We start from the raw sequence: 23,802 nt of genomic DNA, 5'->3' as shown, positions 1-23,802 counted from the left end.
CCTACACATGGTATTTCATGTATGGCATTTTGTATTAAGATCAAATCTGATTAGAACATAGATGGGTCTCCAGAGGCAGTGGTTGCCGAAGCAGTTCTCTAACCCATGTCTCAATTACCACTAAGCCACCTCCTTACAAAGCCCTGTTGTTGTGAACTGTTTTTGGTTTGCCCTTTCGATTGTTATTTATTTAACTCTGAGTTTCATGCCACTTTATATTTAACCATCCACATGTAAAAAATACAAGCCAAAGCAACCATGTGAAAATATGCCAAAAGTAAAGGAATAGGCACGCTTTTAGTGTTGTGAATTCAAGAATACATAGATTGGAGCTAGTATTTATTTTAACTTCTGTCATAATGAGGGACCAGTTGCTGAACAAACTCACTAACATGCAGCTGAATCTCAATTGTATTGCCTGGCAAACAATATATTTTTATTGCGTAAACTAGGATATGTTGAGTATAAAGAACACTGCGCTAGACACTGAACTCTTGAGGGGCACCTGGGTGGCTTAGTTGGTTGAGAATCTGACTCTTGATTTTGGTTCAGGTCATGATCTCAGGGTTGTAAGATTGAGCCCTGCCTCACCTCTCTGCCCTGCGTTGAGCCTGCTTGAGATTCTCTCTCTCCCTCTCCCTCTGCCCCTCCCCCTTGCTCTCTGCTTGTGCACTCTCTCATGCTCTCTCTCTCTCTCTCTCTAAAATAAAGAAAAAAGTGAACTCCTAGAGGAAAAGAAACAAACAAAAAAACTATTCCATGGCACCATTTTCCAAGGGCACGATTCATAATTTCTAGGAATATAGCCTAGTTGTGACCAGATCCAGCTGTTTTACTATAGCTGTTGACTATAAGCCTAATTCCTATGTCTGGTTAGATAATTGGTGTGCTAGTTACTGCTTTGCTCATCATTATGTTTCTGTGGACACACTGAAAAGAAGAAACTATTTGGGCCCCAAACCTGTCATCACAGACATGCTTGTCTCATGTAGACTTTAGGAATTTGAAATGTCCGAGGATATGCCAAGTATAATAATCACAACAGAAAATTAGAAACTTGGAGGTTACCTGGGAGATGTTTCTTGTTATTTGAACTGCTCTAACTCTGATGGGAATATTAAAGTCTTCAAAACAGAAAGTAAATCCACTAGTAAATTGGAATTTTCGATTTGTATATGGACAATCTAGTTTTATGTACTAAAGAGATTATAAATTCAGTTAGAATGTTCTATGAAATGCAATAGTCGGTGACAGCAGAAGATGAGTAATGGGCAAGGAAAGCATGACTGCCAAGAAGTAACCAAAATAGACAGACAGAAAAGGAAATGTATGTTGCAAGGATTTAGGGACCTATAAGGAGAGATCTGTAGAAACTCCATGGGCCTTCAAGGTCATAATGAGCCAGGACAGAAAAGGAAATATGAAGTAAGATTTATTCTAGATTGCAAGTCCTCTGCGGCATGAGGAAAAGGAAGAGTGGGAAGGAAGCAAAAGGAAAACTATGAGGTAATTACTTACATCCTCTGTGGAATAGCTGTTAGAAAAGCAACATACCAAGAGGGCCTACCTGTGGGTAGTGAGGCAGCCCAGTATTGTGCTTATAGTTTAAGTAAAATATCTCTGGATCTTATCTTTGCATTCTTTACTTACCAAAAGTCCTTCAGCAAGTAGGTTCATCACTGGAACCACCAGTGTTTTTTACCTATAAAATAGAGGTAAAAATGGTACCTTAACTTATAGGTTTATCTGAAGATTAAATGTTAATGTAAGTAAAGTGCTTCATATAGTACTTGACCCATGTAAATGTTCTGTATATGTGGATCAATATTTTATTAACAACCATTCTAACTAACTCTTCTAAACTTTGAGATCAATCCTATAATAGGGTATGGCAGTAGTCTGATATGGGACCTTCTACCAATGATCTCAAGTTCAGTGTCAGTGTTATAGCAGAGTCTGCTTACATCATTCTGTTCATTCAGGCATATACATGCAACAGATATTTACTGGCTCTCTGCCCTCAAGGGACTTCTATTCTAGAAGGGAATGTTATAATAAACAAGAAATATATCAATAAACAAGAGGACTTTGGAGAACAATGGGTACTGTGAAGAAAAATCCAGTGAAGGAACCAAGGGTGGCTGCAATAGAGAAACTGTGCAGGTAGTGTGGTCAGGGAAGGCCTTTCTCAGCAGGTGGCATTTGGACAGAAATCTGAATGGGGAGATGGAGACACCATTGGAAGATATCTTGGGAAAACATTCCAGGTAGAGGAAATGGTAATGATAAAGGGGAGATAAAAAAGAGTTTGGTATATTTGAATTTCAGGGGATCAGATCAATACTCATGTCTCTAGACTATAGAGAACACAAATACTTCTGGGATAAGAAGGGGCTGGTGAGGCCAAGAGGGCAAAACACCGAGGCCCTGAAAAGCTGTGGTGAGAGGTTTGGATGGTTTCTTCCTTCCCTTCGTCCTCTTTCTTTCTTTCTTTCAACATATAGTGTATTATTTGTTTCAGGGGTACAAGTCTGTGATTCATTAGTCTTACACAATTCACAGTGCTCACCATAGCACATACCCTCCCCAATGTCCATCCCCGAGCCATTCCATTCCTCCCACCACCCTCCTCCCCTCCAGAAACCCTCAGTTTCTTTCCCGAGATTAAGAGTCTCTTATGGTTTGTCTCCCTCTCTGGTTTCATCTTGTTTCATTTTCCCTCCCTTTCCCTATGATCCTCTGTCTTGTTGGTTTCTATTCAGTTGCCCAATTAACACTGCTGCCTGGTCACTTCAAAAGCAACTCAAACTGAGCATTATCTTTAAACAAGCCTTTAACAATATTTTGGGGGGTAAAAATTGGAATACCATTGTTGTTTTAGCATATGACCTTCATTATTTTATTTTAGTGCTTTTCAACAACCTATTATATTAAAAGGTAATGAACTTAGAAACATTACTAGTTTTCCAGAATCCCTATTGATCTCTCCCAAGGGGACCAATGCTTCAGCCTCTGCACCTTTGAAACTGGCTGCTGCCTCCGCTGGTTCATCATACACACACATCATCTGGGGTTTTCACTCAAGTGGCAGACATAGACCTCAGTTAGCTCCTAGTGCCAGAAGGATTTCTGTCATTAACAAGATACCTGAATTCAATTTCAGACATTCTCCTGACCTCCCCAAAGTGAGTTTAACCTCTATGTTCTGATCCCAAGAATCCAGATCCAAAAATTCATTCTAAAGGAACACTTACATGCCATAGTAAAGAAGTATAATGATGAAAAAAAAAAAAAAAAAAGCATTATTCTATAGACCAGAAGGGCCCAAATGTGAACTTAAAATGTGAACTTAAAAGTCACTGCATTCACTTTGTATCCAGAGGCCTTGTGATCTACCCTTTAGGAGTCATTTTGACTGAGATGTAGGACTTAAGCTTGGGCCCTTCTAAGATACAGTAATATTCTTTCTCATCAAAATTTCTGAATCCAGGGGCGCCTGGGTGGCTCAGTGGGTTAAGGTCTCTGCCTTCGGCTCGGGTCATGATCCCGGGGTCCTGGGATCGAGCCCCGCGTCTGGCTCTCTGCTCAGAGGGGAGTCTGCTTCCTCCTCTCTCTCTGCCTGCCTCTCTGCCTACTTGTGATCTCTGTCTGTCAAATAAATAAATAAAATCTTTAAAAAAAAAATTTCTGAATCCATATTCAAGTTTTTCACCTTGGTCCTCCAGAATTAGTTACTCCTTAACTCCGAGAAGCCTATCTCTAAGTCAAGGACATCACTCCTTCTCATGCAACACAAATGTACCTGATACATGCTCTGTGCCAGATACTGTTAGATGTTCAGGTCAAAGCACTTAACAACCTAGCCACGGACCTGGTTGTCTCTGCAGTGAAGCAAGCAGGAGATTTTCAAAGACCAGGAAAGTTCAGAGTGCTGTGAGAGCACACAGTAGCACATCCAACATAGACAGTATAACTATTCTGAGATCTGTATGTGGCAAAGGATTTAGCCACGTGCAAGGTATTGTTTCGGGAAGGAGCTAAGATTGAGGAGAGATTGTATAATTCTGTGTTAATGATTATATAAATCTCTTTGTATATTTTCTGAAAATTATGTTTTTTCTCCTTTTTTAAAATGAGGGTTATTTAGGTAAAGGTAAAACAATCTACAAAGTGAATGAGAGTCAACTTCTTCATTTTCTTCTGTAAAGTTATACTCAAGACCTCAGAGGGCTTATGGTAGATTGCATTTTGGCCCCAATTGTTTACCACTCTCATATCTGTGGTTTTTTCCATGTGACATTGTTATCTTTCCCACTAAAGGTGGAGAGAACTCCCTCCTCATCTTGACTTTGTGCTCAACTGTGTGACTTGCTTGGGCCAATGAGATGTTGAACGAAATGCAAACAAAATCTTAAAATGATTGAGCTTGCATTCTTGTACTTTTGCTATCACCATGAGAAGAACTTCTACTGGGTAAATGCTGCCTGTACGGCCTGAACTCCACATATGCAGACCTGACCTGATCCTTCCCACAATGGGGAAATAAGTCTAGACACAATAATAACTTGAAGCAAATATAGCCACAGTATAGTCAATTTAGCCCCAGTAGATCACCAAAACCCTAGTTGAACCACAGATACCTGAGTAAGGACAAATGATTGCTCTTTTAAGCCCATGAATTTTGAGTGATTTGTTACACAGCATCCTATGGTAATAGCTGACTGATGAGGACCACACGTCCTGAGACAATGGCACCAATGATAGTGTTATATTTCAGTGTTAGGATTCCTGACTCACTCTTCTTTTCTTTCAGGAATTGCATTTACTAGTTTGTGTCCTGGTTTCCCAGTAGTTGTGGCTGAACCCACCCTACCCCCCAGTGACCATAATTTCTTCACATATACCTTTTATGATTACCCTTTGCCCAGCTAACAGCATGAGTAAACAGGCCTCCTAGGTCATTAATTGAATCTTGTACACTAATGCTATATACATGTCCACCCTAAGACCTATCCTCCCTATGGATTTGGACTTACCTTCAAGTACCATTTCTTCCATTTTTCCTAAAAGAAATTATCCGAGATCTTACTCTCAAGGTACCCAATGAAGGTTGTGCTAGAAACTGGAAATGTTTAAGTAACTAAAACAATCTTACTTTCAAAGTATTCATAACCTACTTGTTACATGCTGAACTGTGTATTCCCTAAATTCATATGTTGAAGTCCCAACCCTAAAAAGTGACTGTATTTGGGGAGAGTGTCTTTAAAGAGTTAATTAAATTTAAATGAGGTAATTAGGGTGGGCCCTAATCCAATATGATTGGTGTACTTGTAAGAAGAAAAGATTAGGATGTTAACATGTGTGGAGGGGAAACTGTGTGAAAACACAGGGAGAATATGGCCATCTAAAATCCAAAGAGAAGGACCTCATTAAAACAACCATGATGACATCTTCACCTCTGAATTCTAGCCTCCAGAACTATAAGAAAATTAATTTTTGTTGTTTAAACCACCTAGTGTGTGAGACTCTGTTATGGCAGCCATCACAAACCAACACACTAATCAGGGAGATAAACTAGGAGAGTATATTAAAAAAAAAAGTCATATTCAAAACACTATGAAGACACAAAGGAGGTATTTTGGGGAGCTGGTGAAAAGGAAGAAGAAGCGAAATCTTTTTAGAGATGGTAACATTTTGAATTTTGATTGATGAATAAGATGGTGTTAAGTCAAAAAGTAGAAGAATATTTCAGATAGAGTGAAAAGTATATGCAACTGTAGGAAAATAGGCTACGTCATGGTATGTTTAGGTAAATGCAAATTATTTGAGAGAGTTAGAAATGTGAGGAGATTAGCAAAAATGACTCCTGCTGACATCTTATACAGATAGTTCATACTTAAAGAGAGCATGTACACTTTCCCTAGAAAATGTAAATTACCTACAAGATAAAATAATTTTTGTAGCAAAAGAGTGATTTCTTTACAATCTATTCCAGTTGGACCCCTGGTATCAAATTAAGTTAGATTGAAAATATCTTGACAGCTTGATTCCAATATCTAGCTGCAAAGCTTTTGGAGGGAGATTGATATTCCTGAATTTCTATCAAGGTATTCTTACCACTGCATAAACATTTGCACCAAATGTTCTTCCATTTTATAGACCATCTAACTAGCTCCCGAAGATAAAGCTCTGAAGTGGTTACACAGAGGTTGTAAAATCAGAAAACCTGGATACTATTTACAATCAAACTGAAATGGAGTTGTTGGTTGTGGGTTTTTCTTTCTTTCTCTCTCTCTCTCTCTCTCTTTTTTGCCCCCTTTCTCTTTCTCTTTTAGAAGGGCTGAGAATCTGTGATTGTTTGGGCTATACAGATGAGGCTGAGAAGAGTGGCTAAAGCATTGAGTCCGTAGAAGAAGGAAGATGAGTGAATTTTTCTTATTGGGCTCTTCTCCAGAAAGAGTCATCTGGCAAGTTGGCAAATACAAACTCAAACAGCCTCGTGCCAGATGTGCACGGCTGCTGTTGGGCCATCTGCAGCTTGCCTTTGTGCCATATGCCACTTTTACATTTGGTTGACTGGAGTATCAGAGGCAAAACTCACAGTGCAATTGTTTTTGCATGATTCTTGTAAATTTAATCAGAAGAAAATGAACTGATCCCCGGCTAGGCAAGGCAGTGAGTATAGTGTAGTGGAAGCAAAGATGACTACTACCAGGATTGCTTAGGAAAACCTTTGAATATACTGTAGGAAAATAAATGACAGAGTAGTGCTATGCTTGTGAATCTTTAGTGGCCTTATTCAGTCATGTCTGAGGCAATCTTTTACTTGTTTCTTTTTTCTCTCTTAATTTGTTCCATTTAACTTGTCCCTTGTCTATGAACACCAGCACTACTACTCTGGATAAATACCTAGCCAATGACTTACTCTTTATTAAAATGGGCTATAGTTGTAGTTTTATGTTTCTGCATTGTTGGCCTATTTGGCACAGTACATTAGCAAAAAACAGATTGCAATGCAATTTGAATTCCATAGGCTATGTAATAATACCAGGGATGGGTGTAAGCGGAGGAAAAATGGATTATAGTATGCTTACATTTCACACCCAGCAAATAATTCCTTGTTTTTCAACTCAATTTTTCCAAGGCTGTCTGCCATTACTGACCATATATAAACATGTTTGCTTTTTTGCCAATTTGGAGTCTAGTTGAGGCTGAATTTTAGTCAACACTTTTCTGAATCAAAGCCTAGAGTTTTAATTAAGCTAACAAATGACTATACTTCTTAATTGAAGTGGTCATGACACTCTGCTATTTCCTGCAGCTGGTATTCTTATTTTAGATATAGCCTGTATGTACACTGTAGCAGAGTATAAACCAATAGCATGCCTACAATCAAAAAGGGATTTTAAAGATTTTGTGAATATTATTATATTATTATTTTAAAGTTTACGTGGACTAAGTTTACCTAGGAGGTCCTAAAGGTATATGAATAGTTGACAGAAGGGGAAGAAATTTAGAGGAACTAGCATGGACAATGTATTAAGGTCTATATTGTTTAATTAGAGCTAATTTAATGTTTTATCTCTATTGTAGGGATTTTTTTCTCTAAGTGTTTTAATAAATGCTCTTGATGACTTAAACCTTGTGAAATGGTTGCAGTTCATAATGTTCAGCATATTCATATTAGTCTAAACTGCCAATGATGTTAAATTCTATTTCAAACTTTAAAATGATCACCAAAAGTCCCTCTTACATGTTTTGGCATTTAAATTTTGAGTTAAGAGTTATTCTGTGACAAGCAGATGGACTGGTTCTATAGGAAAAATTGGGGGTTTATATATCATGATCCCAATCTAGGATGGTGAAGGGGTTCTCTGTTAGTGCCCAAGTTCATATTCTTCACCTAAAAAATTAGTAGGCTGGAGTAATTCACACCTAAGGTCCAATTTAGCTCTAAGAGATTATGATTATCACTTGCAGTATTTGGTTTTCCATCCCCTGGCTATCTTCACTAACACAGAAAATTAAGACCAGCTTATATGTAAAGGTTAGCATCCTCCATGGAGAATTGAGGGGAAATATGAGAGAACATTATCGTGGTTTGAATATATTCCAGGAAGTGTGCTAGATGCTCTCCGCATATTATTTCTATAATCCCCTTGGCATACATATTAAAGTTAGTTTTTAGATGAAACTACATGAAATTGCCCTCTTTCTAGTTCAAAAACTGTCAAATATCAGCAATTTTACATGGGTTATCCTAAATGTTATTCTATTTCACAGATCAAAACACTGAGGCCTAGAGAAGGTAAATAACTTGGCCAAGTCCTTAGTTACTAAGTGGCCACCTGGGATTTAAACCCAGTTCGCACTTTTAAATACAATATAAAACACTGCTGCTATAAACTAAATAAACACAGTTGATTATTAGGTATTTCTATTTGCATGTAAATAATACCCTCAAACCTTTCCCTTGTATAATTGAAACTTCATACTCCTTGAACAGCAACTTTCTAGTTTCCTCAGAGTGTTTTTTTTGTTGTTTGTGCTTACTTAGTTTGACTTATCTATGATTAGCAGATGTTGGGTACGGTTTCCCGGGGTAAGCAAAGCAGGCAGGCTCTAAATGGCTAAAAATATTCTTGTTTGGGTTATATTTAAAGCCACTGCATGTGTAAGAACTTAAGTTTGGTGGGCTTTGGCATAAAAATCCTAGCCTGCTGTGAAGAAGTAAATAACATAAAAGCCAATATGCTGGTCCTTCACACAGCACTGTGTGACCCAGTTGAGTAGCTACAGGGCAAGGAGACAAGGCAGGGCCTCTGCTGATGGGAGAACCATTGCCCTTCAGTGGTCACTGTGCTACCAGGGGCCAAAGGAGAAAGGACACCTCTCAGAAGTCATGAGCAGTCCCTTTAATAGTTGCGTGGCTATTCTCTTGGGGTCCTACGAGGTGAGGACCGTGCCCTTATTTACTCTGCACCAGGTCTGTGCCATGCATGTTGCTGGGCAATTTACCTAACTAGAGCTATTCTTGGCACATCGCAGGTACGCGACAAACCATTTTTGAATGAATAAATCATCTTTAATATTCACAATAATATTGGGAGGTAGATTTTGTTGCCTTTGTGTCACAGATTAGGGGCCACTTTCCAATATTATTTTTGGTGGGCATTTGAGATACGATAGCTGTATTTTAATAGTTCTTTGTCAAAAGTTAATGTGCAGCATATAGAACAGAAAAAGTCGAAGAGTTCTTGTAAGAAAAACTGTGTGCTAGGGCACATCTACTCCATTAAAAATATAATTTGAGGGTGCCTGGGTACCTCAATGGGTTAAAACCTTTGCCTTCGGCTCAGGTCATGGTCCTGGGGTCCTGAGATCGAGCCCCGCATCGGGCTCTCTGCTCCGCAGGGAGCCTGCTTCCTACCCCCTCTCTCTGTCTGCCTCTCTGCCTACTTGTGATCTCTGTCTGTCAAATAAATAAATAAATAAAATCTTTAAAATATATATATATATAATTTGAAGGAGCTTTAAGCTATTATTTATGTGCAAATAGAAATAGCTAACAATAAACCACTTTTATCTAACTTACAGAAGCAGCTTATACTATTTAAAAGTGTGGATAAAAGCTTATACTATTGGGGCGCCTGGGTGGCTCAGCGGGTTAAGGCCTCTGCCTTCGGCTCAGGTCATGATCCCAGGGTCCTGGGATCGAGCCCCACATCGGGCTCTCTGCTCAGCAGGGAGCCTGCTTCCCTTCCTCTCTCTGCCTGCCTCTCTGCCTGCCTCTCTGCCTGCCTGTGATCTCTGTCTGTTAAATAAATAAATAAAATCTTAAAAAAAAAAAAAAAAAAAAAAAAAAAGCTTATACTATTTAAAAATGCCTGGGTGGCTCAGTCGGTTAAGTGTCTGTCTTCAGCTCAGCTCAGGTCATGGTCTTGGGGTCCTGGGATCGAGTCCTGCATCAGGCTCCCTGCTCAGTGGGGAAACTGCTGCTCCCCCTGCTTGTGTTTCTCTCTCACTGACAAATAAATAAATAAAATCTTTTTTCTTTAATATAAATAAAATCTTTTTAAAAAAATAAATAAAAATAAAATAAAATAAAAAATAAATAAAATAAAAAATAAATATAAATAAAAGTGTGAACTAGCTTTAAATCCTAGGTTGGCTACTTTGGTGTCTCTCTACTGCAGAGAGGTGAGTGCTGACACAGAAGCGCATGGTGGGAAGGTGAAATTTGTTTAAACTGATGGCAAAAAAATAAATGAAAACTGAGCGCTCAATACATAATCAGCTCAGAAAAACTGGTTGTTAATATGTTCCAAACACAGCTTTGAGTCTCAGGACTCACTTCTCCCCATTATTCAAGCAGGTAACACTGTGTTGTAGAAAAGTCATGAATTTTGGAGTGAGACCTGGATTTGAATCCTGATTTGTCACACAGTAGACAAATAATCTCTTGCATCTTCAGTATCAGAACCTGGAAATTGGGACCAATAAGATACATCTCATAATGTAGTTTTGAGAATAAAATAAAAGAATATCTCTAGAACACTTAGTAGAGGATTTGGCTCATATTTAAAGGTTCAACAAATATTAGTTTTCATCCCAACTTTTTGAGCCTAAATTTTCTACACCAAGGCTTTCCTTGTTGCTCATTTTACTATGATTTTGCCAACATAAAAATGTTCAGAGTAGAAGTCATTGAATACAGTGATTTGTTTCTTCTTAGCCCCTTCCCTTTTCCCAGGCATGGTCCTAGAAATGCATTTAGTTTGACAATTTCCTCAGAGGCCATGATGTCCAACAATAGATGAGTTGGGATGCTGGGTTATTCTTCTCACTGAGAAATACAACACAAGCTGTGAAATAAAAAAACAAGCAAAAACAAACAAAAAACTGGCATGGAGGAAGAGAGGTCCATGCATGTGGGGACCCAGAAAGTTCCAATCTTCCTTCATGTGATCTAACAGGTTTTATTGGAGATAAGTGAGGAGTTGGGCACGAGATGAAGGATTTCCTTCCAGTGAAAATGTGTTCCCTATGAGAAGGTGTGATGAAGTAGAGCTTGTGGCTCTGAAAGAATATTTGCCATATATCCTTATCCTCTGCTAGGAAGTATTTGTAATATGAGTCATATTAATATTTATTTATTCATTTGGAGAAATGTTTTGCTCTCTGTTTCTTTATTTCTGGATGCTACATTTATTTTTTCTCTTTGAAAATTCTAATGACCATCTGCAGTACTGGGAAGTGGAGAAGTTATTATGACAGCTATGTTTCAGATTTGGTTCAGATTACTGGTAAATTGCATGCATTAGCTTTTAAAAATGTGGGGCAGATTCTAAACACCTATATACTAGCTTTTAAAACAAAATGTGTCCCTCTTAAATGCTGGAAAGTTCTCAAAAAAGAAAAGAACATAAAATCTGTTCAGCATGCTTCTTTGAGAATATTTTTCAGCACGTAAAATCTTAACTTCACTTAATTAACTTTGAAACAGAACCATGTTTTTTTGTTCCCAATGGTTGGCTTCCTTCGTCCTTAACCACTCTACAGCCTCTAACTCTAATGACCAACACACATTCTTCTGGAAATATTTTTCTTCCCTAACTTGGGTTTCCTATCCTAGAATGACTATTTTTCTATTCTTTAATTATTTTTCTTTATGTTTTCTTTGTTCTTTTTTTCTCCTGCAAAAATGTACCTTTCTGTCCTTAGTTCCATTCTTTACTCTTTGTTCTTTAGTGAGGTCACATATTCACATGACTTCAATGATTATTCCTAAGTATGTGATATTCAAATATCACTCTCAAATAATGACTATGCCTACAAGTTCTGTTTCACATTCCCAGCCCTTTGATCCACAACATCCCAGAGGTTCTAATGGTACCACAATAACCATTTTTTGATACTAGCTTTAAGAAGTAAAACTAAAAATCTCAGTTCCACGTTTGATTCCTTCTATGCCCACTCTATTTTTGGTAATTCAGTTAGCAGATTCTGTCAAAACTTTTATTCTCTTCTTCTTTTTCTTTACAACCATTATACCATATTTTATCAATTCTAACATACATATTTGTTCCAATAGTAACATCTCTGAAACTGGAATATGTCTCACAATCAGTGATGTATTAGTATTGTGTCATAGTTTAATTAGCAGCCCTTCCCGTTCTTTCATTTTACTAAGTAGACTAATGATGCATCTTACAAATGATGGTGTCTTACATTTGATGTTCTGCTTTATGTAAACTCCTAACTGCCACACTCTTTGATTTTGATAATTGCTTTCTCAAGCTCCAGGTACTCCTTTCATCATTACAAGAATATTTTTCTTAAAGGAGAATTCTGATCAATCCCTGTCTTGGGCAAGGACGTTTGTTGATCCCCATTAGTGATTATATAAATCCAAATTCTGTGATTTAGCATTCAATGCCTTCCTATAGTTTTATCTCTCACAACTCTCCTAAAAATTTCCCATTCCAGGGGCACCGGGGTGGCTCAGTTGGTTGCACGTCTGACTCTTGATTTTAGCCTAGGTCATGATCTGAGGGTCATAGTGTGGAGCCCCACATCAGTCTCTGTGCTCAGCAGGGAGTCTGCTTGAGAGTCTCTCTCTCTCTCTCACTCTCTCTTTCTCTGTCCCTCCTGCTGCTCCCCCCCCCATCTCTCAAAATAAATAAATAATCTTTGAAAATTTTTCTCACTCCATGTACAAACCGGTATAGCTGTCAAATATACCCTATAATTTCTTACCTCTGTTCCTTTGCTGAGAACAGTGTTCTGCTTCAAATGCTACATTCTTCATCCCATTTGTTGATAACTTACCTATGAATTAAGGAATTTTAAATGTCATTAACTCCGTGAAGCCTTACTGATATGCCCAACATCTATGGATTCTCTCTCACTCATGAAAGGTAACATTATCATTTCCATCTAATAAAAGAGAGTTGAGAAATTAGAGAGTTGTCACTCAAGGGCCAGGACAAGGGATAAAGTTAGAATCTGAACCCAGATCCGGCTTACTTGAAATAATACATTTCGTTATGCATGAATTGTAAGGAAAATGCTGTGGAGAACAACTAGGAAGAAAAGTTCAAGGCTCTGCTCTTTTGTTGTGGAAGTAGAAACCTAGAAATAACTTTATTTAACCTCCATATCCACTTATAGTGAAATAACCTAAGATACTCTATTTTCAACTAAGTGACTTATCATTTATCAGGAGGAGAACTTAGAACCCCCAGATTTAATGTATTTTACATATCCGGACACCACACCATTCTTATCTACATAGTATAGAAAATTACATTCAACAATGTTGCCCACAATAGGCTTGGCTAGTTAAAAAGTAAAATAAAAATTAAAGGACACACTGAAAGGATAAAATGAAAACATAATGAAAGTGTGAAATTATATATGGATATATACATATAAACCTGTACAAAGGATAACATTATACAATGTACAACTCCATTTTTCCATAGGAATAAATAGGACCCTTTGAATTGAAACAAACAGTGGGTTTCCTGTATGTCTGTATTCATCAGGGTTCTCCAGAGAAGCAGAAACAATAGTATACATACAGATATATACAGAAAGAAATTTATTATGAAGGATTAGCTTAAATGATTATGGGGACTGAGAAGCCCATGGTTTGTCCTCTGCAAGCTGGAGGCCCAGGAAAGTGATGTTGTAGTTACAGTGTAAACTCAAAAGCCTGAGAATCAGGAGCGCCAGTTTCTAAGGGCAGGAGATCAGTGTCCCAGTTCAAGCAAGAGAAAAATTCACCACCCCTCTGCCTTTTTTTGTTCAGCTTGAGCAAGTGAGCAAATTTACCCTTCCTCTCCTTTTTGTTCTATCAGCCTTCAACAGCAATCTTCTTCACTCATGGACACACCCTCATGGGCACACCCAGAAATAGTATTTTGCCAGCTATCTGGGCATCGCTTAGCCCAATCACAATTTAACCACCACAATCTTTAAGAGAAATGAGGTACTATTTAAAGGTCTCTGAGAGAGAATGCCTCAGAACAATCTCTCTGGCTTATGTTAATGCTTGGCCCTCTTTTATTTTTTATTTAAAGATTTTATTTATTTGAGAAAGAAAAAGAGAGAAGGTGGGGAGGGGCAGTGGAAGAGGGAGAAAGAATCTTACGCAGACTCCACGCTGAGTGTGGAGCCTGATACAGGGCTCAATCTCATGACCCTGAGATCATCACTTGAGTGAAACCAAGGGTCAGATGCATAAGCGACTACACCACCTAGGCACCCCAAAGCTTGGATCTCTTATGCTCACCTTCACCATTATGTGTGGGGAGAGGAAATCAGTGAACATCATCAGGACCAGCTGAGTACTCTACACTCAAACATCCGAATCCAAATAGAACTTCCTTGATAAAATCTCCCATTGCAAATCAAGTGCCTTATATAAAATCCATCACTCACATACAGAATCACCACCAATTCCAATACAAAAAACCCACTTTCACTTTAAAAAAAATCAAGTATTTTATGTGAAAAACTTCCATTATAAGCATTCATGAATTATGACAAACATAACCATTATCACAATATAGAAGATTTTCATCATCTCAAGAGGTTTCTTCTGCCCCTTTACTGTCAGTCCCCAGCTCCACCCTGACCCCTGACACACAACTAACCTAATTTCTGTCACTATAGATTAAATTTTTTATATTCACGCTTTCATATAAATGGAATCATGTAGTATTTATTCTCTTATATACGGTTTTTTTGCTCAACATACTGCGTTTTAGGATTCAGTTATGTTGTGGCGTGATAATCAGTAGCTAGTTTTTCTTGTTGAATACATCCATTGTAGGTATTACTATAATACGCTTACCCATTCACCTACTGATGGACATTTATGTTATTCCAACATTTTGGTTATTATGAATAAAGCTGTATGAATATCCTTGAACAAGATTTTGTATGGGCATATATTTTCATCTCTCGTGGGTAAATATCTAGGGATGTATTTTTTGTATTTTATGGTATGTTTAGCTTTTTGAGAAACTTCCCAACTCTTTTCTAAAATGGTTGTATCATTTTACATTTATAGTAACAATATATGAGTTCCAGTTAATCCACATCTTCCCCAAAAGTTGGTAGAGTCAGTCTTTTTTATTTTAGCCATCTTGGTGGGTGTGTATTGGATTTCAGTGTAGCTTTAATTTGTATTTCCCTGATGATTAATGATGTTAAGCATCTTTATGTGCTTATTGACCATTCACTTACCTTTTATTAGGTTTTTTCTTATTAAGTTATATTTAAAAAAAAAAAAGCACTTGTTTCCTTTACTCATAACCCTTCTGATACCAGATTGTATGGGTATTCTTCCCACACTGACAAATTCTCTGACACCGGGTGTCCTAATAATTAAGTCCAATTCTGACACTAACCAGAGTTTGTGTGGACCAATAGACTGAGGGTTCAATCCCACAGGACTGCCTCCCACTTCAGATGCCAATTTCAAGTAGTGGGTCCCCAGGTTACCCACAATTTCTGTCTGATTTGGCTATAAATTCAAAGTTCCCATGGCCCCCTTTTTGGTTTGATAATTTGCTAGATTGGCTCACAGGACCCAGAAAAATAGTTTACTTACTATTGCTGATTTATTACAAAGGATGTTTTATTTATTTATTTATTTGTTTGTTTATTTATTTATTTATTTATATTATGTTATGTTAGTCACCATACAGTAACAAAGGATGTTTTAAAAGAAACAAACGAATAGCCAAATGAAGAGATACAGAGGGCGAGGTCTGGATGTGTCCTGAATACAAGAGCTTCTGTCTCTGTGGAGTTGGGGCACTCCACCTTCCTGGTGCATGGTCATGTTCACCAACTTGTTCTCTACTTTTGGAATATTTATGAAGACCACCAAGAGTTACCTTATTAGAACAAAAGATGTTCCTATAACCCAGGAAATTCTAAAGGATTTCGGAGCTCTGTGTCAGGAACTGGGGTTGAAAACCAAATATTAGCAGGAACTTGGGGAAAAGACGAATATGTGTGTATGTGTGTGTGTGTGCGTGTGTGTGTGTGTGTGTGTGTGTGTATACTATTAATTGACAAGTTATAAGAGTTATTGATATATATTATGAGTACAAATCTTTACACACACACATATATATATATGATACATATATTGTGTGTGTGTGTGTGTGTGCACATCCATGCACATGTGTGCATTTAAATATACCAATCTTCACTATATTGTACATCCGAAAGTAATATTACACTGTATTTTAACTAACTGGAACTTAAGTAAAAACTTAAAAAATTAAATTGGCCAATCTAATTAACCTTCTTATTATCTTAATGGTGACTTTTGAAAAGCCAGTTTTTAATTTCGATGAAGTCCAAGTATTGATTTTTTGTGTGTGATGTAAGAAATATTTGCCTACACCAAGGCCACAAATATTTTCTCCTCTCTTTCTTGTAGACTTTTTTTTTTTTTAATTTATTTGACAGAGAAAGATCACAAGTAGGCAGAGAGGCAGGCAGAGAGAGAGAGGGGAGGAAGCAGGCTCCCTGCGGAGCAGAGAACCCAATGCGGGGCTCGATTCCAGGACCCTAAGATCATGACCTGAGCCAAAGGCAGAGGCTTTAACCCACTGAGCCACCCAGGCACCCCATCTTTCTTGTAGAATTTTTAAACGCTTACTTTTTATGTTTATAGCTATTTTAGTTAATTTTCCTGTGTATTGTGACATAAAGGTTGAGGTTCCTATCTTTCTATATGGTTATCTGGTTTTCCTTGTTGTTTGTTAAATAGTATCCATTCTCCATTAGGTTATCTTGGCTCCTTTTGTTCAAAATCATTTGGTGTCCATGAATATATTTCTGTATTGTTACATTATTCTATATATTTATTCTTATGCCAATACCATATTGTCTTAATTATTCTACTTTTATAGTTAAATCCTCAATTTTGACTTGTTATATAACTCATTAACAACTCTTTGTGTATGGACCTACTGCCTTCAGTCTATCCCCTTCTTGATGATGTAGCAGCATTAACTTTGAACGGGACACTCCAGTGTTTGGCCTTTCGAGGTCCTTTCTTTCCAGTACAGATTATAGAGTCAGATTGTCAAGTTCTACAATGATGTTTCTGAGGTACTGATTGATTTTATGTTGATATATAGGCCAATATGGGTAGAAATTACTTCTTAACAATATTGTGTCTTGACCCATGAATATGACATAACCTTTCTATCAATTTGGATCATTAGTTTCTCTCAGCAATATTTTGTAATTTATAGTGTACAGATCTGGCATGTATTTTATTAAATTTATCCGTGATTATCTCATGTTAGAATACAATTAAAGGGGTAGTAATTATAATTTCAAGTTCTAATTTTTCAATGTCAGAGTACAAATGCAATTGATTTTTATACTCTCTTTATATCCTGTGGACTTGCTAATTTGCTTACAAATGATAAGAGTCTTTGTAGATTCCTTAGGATTTTCATTGTACATGATCATGATAACATTGTCTTAGAGAAAGAACAGTTTTTTCCATTCTTCCTGTGATCTCTCCTTGCCTTTTGTTCCTTTCCTTCTTTCCTTGTTTGCCTTATTGCACTGGCTACAACTTCCTTTGCATTGTGAAATAGAACAGCTCTGAGCGAACATTCTCTTTTTTCCCCCCATTTCTCAGGGAAAAGGTTTTTAATCTTTAATCATTGAAGATGATGTTAGCTGTAGGTATTTTGTGCATACTATTTATTAGATTGAAGAAGCTCATTTCTATTACTAAATTATAAGTGAAAGTCAACTTTTGTTAAATGCTTTCCTTTACATCTATTGAGATAATTTTGTGGTTTTCTTCCTTTGTTTATATGTTAAACTTATGTTTGACTGATTTTCAAATCTTGAAGCAACCATTGATTCCTGAGGGGGAAAAATGTAGATGGTCATGATGTAAAAACCTTTTTTAGAGATTGTTGGATTTGAATTGATAATATTTTGCTGAGGGTCTTTGCATATCTATTCATAGGAGATTCTTATAATGTCTGTGTCTTATTTTGGTACGAGGGCAATACTAGTTTTATAAAAGAAGTTCAGCCATGTCCATACTTCTATTTCCTAAAGGAGTTTATGTAGTTTTTGTATTATTTCTTCTTGTAATGATTGATGGAATTCACTATTGAAGCTATTCAGGCCAGGGATTTTCTTTATTATACTATAAATTGAAATCTTTAATACTTTCAGAGGATCTCAGATTTTCTCTTTTTCTCCTGAATCACTTTAAATAATTTTTTGTCTTTCAAGTAGTTTGTCTACTTGATCTGAGTTGCCAAATCTATTGGCATAAATATACTCCTGGTATTTATTATTCTTTTATTACCTCTAGCACCTAAAGTGATAATCCCTTTTTCATACTTGAGATAGGTAACTTTGCACTCTCTGTCTCTGTCTTTAGATGTCTCTCAGTGTGTCTTAGTATACTGAAAGTTGATCAATTTTATCCTTTTTTTAAACAGCTTTTGATGTTATGATTTTTTCCTTTTATTTATTTTTTATTTCATTAAATACAAGATTCAAAATAGTAAAAAATGATATGATATGGACAAAATTGTATTGGGAGAAGGAAGCTTTAATTTATTTCTCAAAATTACAAAGGATGAAAAATAAGGAGAGGTATAGAACTAAATAATAGTGTTATATTTAATTGGATATAAATAGATAATAGTTTATATTTAATTGGGTATAAGTAGATAAATATCAAACTCTTTAAAGAAAACAGCATATACCTTCTTTTAAGGTGCTCATAGTACAATAGAAAAATGGGTACGTATTATACACATCAAAAACTAACCAAATATTTAAAAATAGAAAGTGTGATGGTAATATTTTCTGCTCAGAGGTAAATAAAACTAGAGAATAAAAATCCTGTTACCTGAAAATTAAAAACTCATTTAAAAAACCTATGATTAAAAGAAAGGGGAGGGGTTCATCTAGGTGACTCAGTGGGTTGAGTGTCTGCCTTCGGCTCAGGTCATGATCCCAGGGTCTTGAGATGGAGCCTGGCTTTCAACTCCCTACTGCTTCTCCTTCTGCTCTCCCCCTGCTCATTCTCTCTCTCTCTCTCTCTCAAACATAAATAAATAAATAATCTTTAAAAAACAACAAACTTATGATTGTAGGAACTCCTAACCAAAAAATTAAGAATATTTAGAAAATTGTAATTGTATCTCTACCTAGCAGAACCAATTGTATCCAGCTAAAATGGTACTCACGGAAAATACATATACTTAAGGACCTGTGTAAGTAAACCAGTAAGGATAAAACTAAACACCCAACTCAATTATGAAAACAAGAAAGAATTGGTTAAATGAAAGCAGAAGAAAGGAATTGACAAAAAAGACTGAAAACTGGATAACAAAAAATTCCATAAGTAAACAAACTCAAGAGCTGTTTTAGTAAAAACAACCATATCACTGTCATGAAAAGAAGACAAAGAAAGGGTCCCCTGAGGGGCAGCACGGAGGCTGCAGGAGACATGGAGTTCCTGTGGATGACTTGAAGTAGCGGGAGTCCATGAGGACTCTGGCAGCCTTCCTCAAAAAGTCTGGGAAGCGGGAAGTTCCCTGAAGGGTGAGCACTGTCAAGCCGGCCAAGTGCAAAGAGCTTGCTCTTTGTGATGAGAACTGGCTCTACGCAGGACCTGCTTCCAGAGCACAGCACTGGGACCTCTGGGGAAGCGCAGCCCAAGGTCGCCTCCAAGGCCAAGACCAGCAGAGAACATCAGAGAAAGGGGGTCCTGCCCAGCAACTTCAGCAAGGCTCCAACAGCATGGCGCACAGGGGTCTCCAAGCCCTACCAAGGCTGAAAATGGTGGAAAAGGACCAAGAAGGGAGCTGCAAACTGACAGTTTAGGGACAGAGGAATCTGGACAGAATCACTAGACAGGTAGCAGTTGCCAACAAAAAGCATTAGAACACATGCTGGGGTAATAAACTGCCTCATCATAGTCCTGAAAAAAACAAAACAAACAAAAAAACAATAAAAGAGATAACGTTTAGCTAACCAATCAATAAATAAGAATAAAAGAATAACCAGAGCTCTGGAGGCAATTAGAGTCATAGAGACTATGATGAACATGAGACTGTATGAAAATATAAATGGAGGAAAATATGAATATAATTTATAAGTATAAATTTTTAAAAAATTAATTTAAAAGGAAATTCTAAACAAACCAATTACCATAATAGAAAGAAAGTAATTGAAGAACATTATGACAGAATGTATGAAGATAAGATATATTACATGTGACTTCTATTGGATCACTAAATAAAAACACCTTTTTAAAAGATTTTATTTATTTTTTTGACAGAGAGAGAGCACAAGTAAGGGAAGTGGCAGATAGAGAGGGAGAGGGAGAAGCAGACTTCCTGCTCAGCAGGGAGACAGATGTCTGGCTCAATCCCAGGACACTGAGACCAGGACCTGAGCTGAAAGCAGATGCTTAACTGACTGAACACCCAGGCACACCAACAAAAATACTTTGAAATGCTACAAACTCTTCCTCAGCCTGGAAGGGAAAGTTGTGATTGGAGGTTCAATCACAAAGCAAGTTTTCTCTTGTCTCCTGCTCTCCTCTGAAATTTGCCTGGTGGGCCTTTCTTTCTTTCTGAAAAAAGAAAAAGCATATTCTATTCTTGAGTGGGAAGATGTAATATCATAAAACATAATTTTCTCTAAATCTGAAAACTTAATTCAGTCTCAATAAAAATGCTAGTAAGTGTTTTTTAGAACTAAATAATCTGATTCTAAGTTTTATGTGGAAAAAAAGAGAAAAATAGAAAAAAATTGCTTATGTTACAGATATTGGAACAGTATAAATACTACAGAATTTAGGGGCGCCTGAGTGGCTCAGAGGGTTAAAGCCTCTGCCTTTGGCTCAGGTCATGATCCCAGGGTCCTGGGATCGAGCCCCATGTCGGGCTCTCTGTTCAGCAGGGAGCCTGCTTCCCTCTCTCTCTCTGCCTGCCTCTCTGCCTATTTGTGATCTCTATCTGTCAAATAAATAAATAATTTTTAAAAATCTTTAAAAAAAATACTACAGAATTTAAAACAGCAACTGCTTGGACAGGCAAGTAGATCAGTGGAACTAAATAGAGAATCCAGAAAAAGATACAATTTATTAATAAAGAATTTTGGCATCTGATGAAAATTATATTATATCCTAATGGTGAGCAGGTGAATTATTCAGCAAATAAGGATGAAACAGCTAAATGGGTACTAAAACAAATTCAAAGATTTAAATGTAAAAAGTGAAACTACAAATAACTAGAAGAAATTATGAAAGACTTAAAAAATTGTTCTTGGAGATAGTTTTTCTAGAGATAATATAAAACACTTAAGCTATAAAACAAAAGATGTACAACTTTACATAAAAATAAAAGAAATATGAGAAGAGAAAATGAGGAGAAATAAATAAAATTGACAAAGGATGGGTATTCGGATTATACATTTCCCAAAAATAAATTTTAGAAAAAGACCAGTAATCCAACAAATGTGAGATGAGACCATGAAGAAATAATACATAGAAGGGAAAATACAAATTACTCTGAAATGTATAAAAAGAGTCTCAACTTCACAATAAAAGATAAGAAAATTGAAACTACAAAGAAAATGTTCACATGTAAGATTGTGAGAGATACTTAAAAGTTGATGCACTCCTGGTGAAGGTGATGGAAAATAAGCACTCAGAGGTATTGGTGGAAATGTAAATTGTTATAATTCTGTGGAGGGCAATTTGTAGTATCTATCAAAATGAAAAAAAAATACACATATGCTTTCGCTACCAATATTACTTCTAGGAATTTATCCTAAAAGGCTACTTGCACAGGTGCAAAATAATCTATGCATAAGGATATTTACCTTATTGATATTTACACCTGCCAAAAGTGTGGAAATAAACTAATTTTCCAACAATAAGTCACTACTTAATTTAATTATTTATATTCATGTGGCCTTTAAAAAAGATGAGGAATTTTTATGTATTGTATAGAATGATCTCTAGAAGTTACTATTATATTACATAATCATGTAATACTATAACAAAATAGAAAACTCTTAATCTGTGCAAATAATGCCACGTTATTCATGGCGAATGAGAGACACTTTTCTCTGTGACATTTTGCCCATTCTGAATTTTGTAGCATTTGGATTCTGCAACATGTGATTAATTTTATCTGTTCAAAATTATTTAACTTAAATGTATTAAAAATAAAAAATCCTGATGATGATGATATTGAGATGATGATATTGATGATAGCTACCATATATTGAATTCCTCAAATAGGGGCTTTTACATATTATCACAGAGATTTATATTTATTTGAGAGTGAAAGCACTCACACCCTCTAGTTGGGGTGTGGGGGAGCTATGGGAGAAACGCCAACTCCGCTGAGCTTGGAGCTTGAGGCAGAGCCCTAGGCGGCTCAGTCTCAGGACCCTGACCCTGAGATCATGACCTCAGCTGAAATCAAGAGTCAGATGCTCACCAACTGAGCCACACAGGCACCCCCATATTTTCTTTTATGTTATCAATGCCATAGGTCTCATTATTTAAGACCTACTATATAATTCCCATTTTAAAGATAAGGAAACAGAGGCACAGAGAGGCTAATTAATGTGCTCAATATTATAGAATTAATAGCTCACTTACAATCTGGATATCAGGTGTGTCTAACTTCAAAGCCAAAGATAGCCAAGGTTTGGTCAAGTTCAACTGAGCATCACATTTAACTAAGTTTAAATAGATGTTAACCATTTCTCTACCTCATTAAGTCACATAGCATAACTTTTTCTTTTTAAGTGCCAAGTTTGATATAAATTAGCTAATTTTATTACTATAGTTTGTGATTTTATGTACATGAAAACTTGTTCTTTTGAAAGATCCAATTAAGATTACATAAAGGTTTACAACAGTCCTGTTGTGTAAACGGTTCAACATTCCAACAACAAACTAGATAAACATTTTGCCAATCACTAATTAAAAAGCTGGCTCTAAGTACAATAACCTGGAGTCAGTTTGCATTCACATTTCTATTAAAGGCTAATGAATACACAGCTAAACTAATTTAGTCAAATCGTTCCTTCATTGTGTTCAAAGTTAAAACTAACAATTCAGCTTTAGCCCTGAGTCTTTTAAATTATTTTTTCCTCCCCTATTGAGTAAAAGTCTAATTAAAAGCTTTTAGTCTTTCACATTGTGCAGGCTGCTAAGTGATATTGTTTAGTCTGCAGGGACTCAATTATTACTTGGCTTTAAATATACATTTCTACAAGGATTTTTTTTTTTTTTTTAACCTACTTTGCCTGGGAGGTTTTGTGTTCTAAAATTTAATTTGATAACAAGATTACTAAATTGTGAAACAAAGAAAAATTATCTTTGGTGTGAGATTTTATGTGTATTTGCATTTGGTGTGCAATTTTAACTCAGCCCTAAGACTTGATGACTTACTCTGAGTTTCAAGTCAGGGGGCATGGAGATGTAAAAAGTATCCCAAATTCTATATAGTAAGTGTGAGTTTAATTCTGCATGTTCATAAACAGAGACTGCTTATATAATTTGCAGGACCTGGTACAGAATGACAGTGTGGAGTCTCTTGCACAAAAACTAAGAATTTCAGTATGGCCACAGCAGAGCGTTAAGCCAAGCGCAAGGCCTTTCTGACCTTGAGTCCCTGTGCGGCTGTCCAGCTGCGTGCTTGTGAAGCCAGCCCTGCTTACAAGCATTGAGTGTAGAAATCCCACATT

At 36.6% G+C, this 23,802-nt stretch overlaps 1 pseudogene; it reads left to right on the top strand.

The window, feature by feature from the left end:
- Window positions 1-19,988, top strand: part of LOC111158251 — a 186,569-nt pseudogene extending 166,581 nt beyond the window's left edge.
- Window positions 19,989-23,802: the final 3,814 nt, after the last annotated feature.

This window comes from Enhydra lutris, unplaced genomic scaffold (genome assembly GCF_002288905.1).
Source record: "Enhydra lutris kenyoni isolate GAN:26980312 unplaced genomic scaffold, ASM228890v2 scaffoldscaffold58, whole genome shotgun sequence".
Classification (NCBI taxonomy): domain Eukaryota; kingdom Metazoa; phylum Chordata; class Mammalia; order Carnivora; family Mustelidae; genus Enhydra; species Enhydra lutris.
Note: the sequence above shows the minus strand (reverse complement) of the source record. Positions and strands in the feature narration are given on the sequence as shown.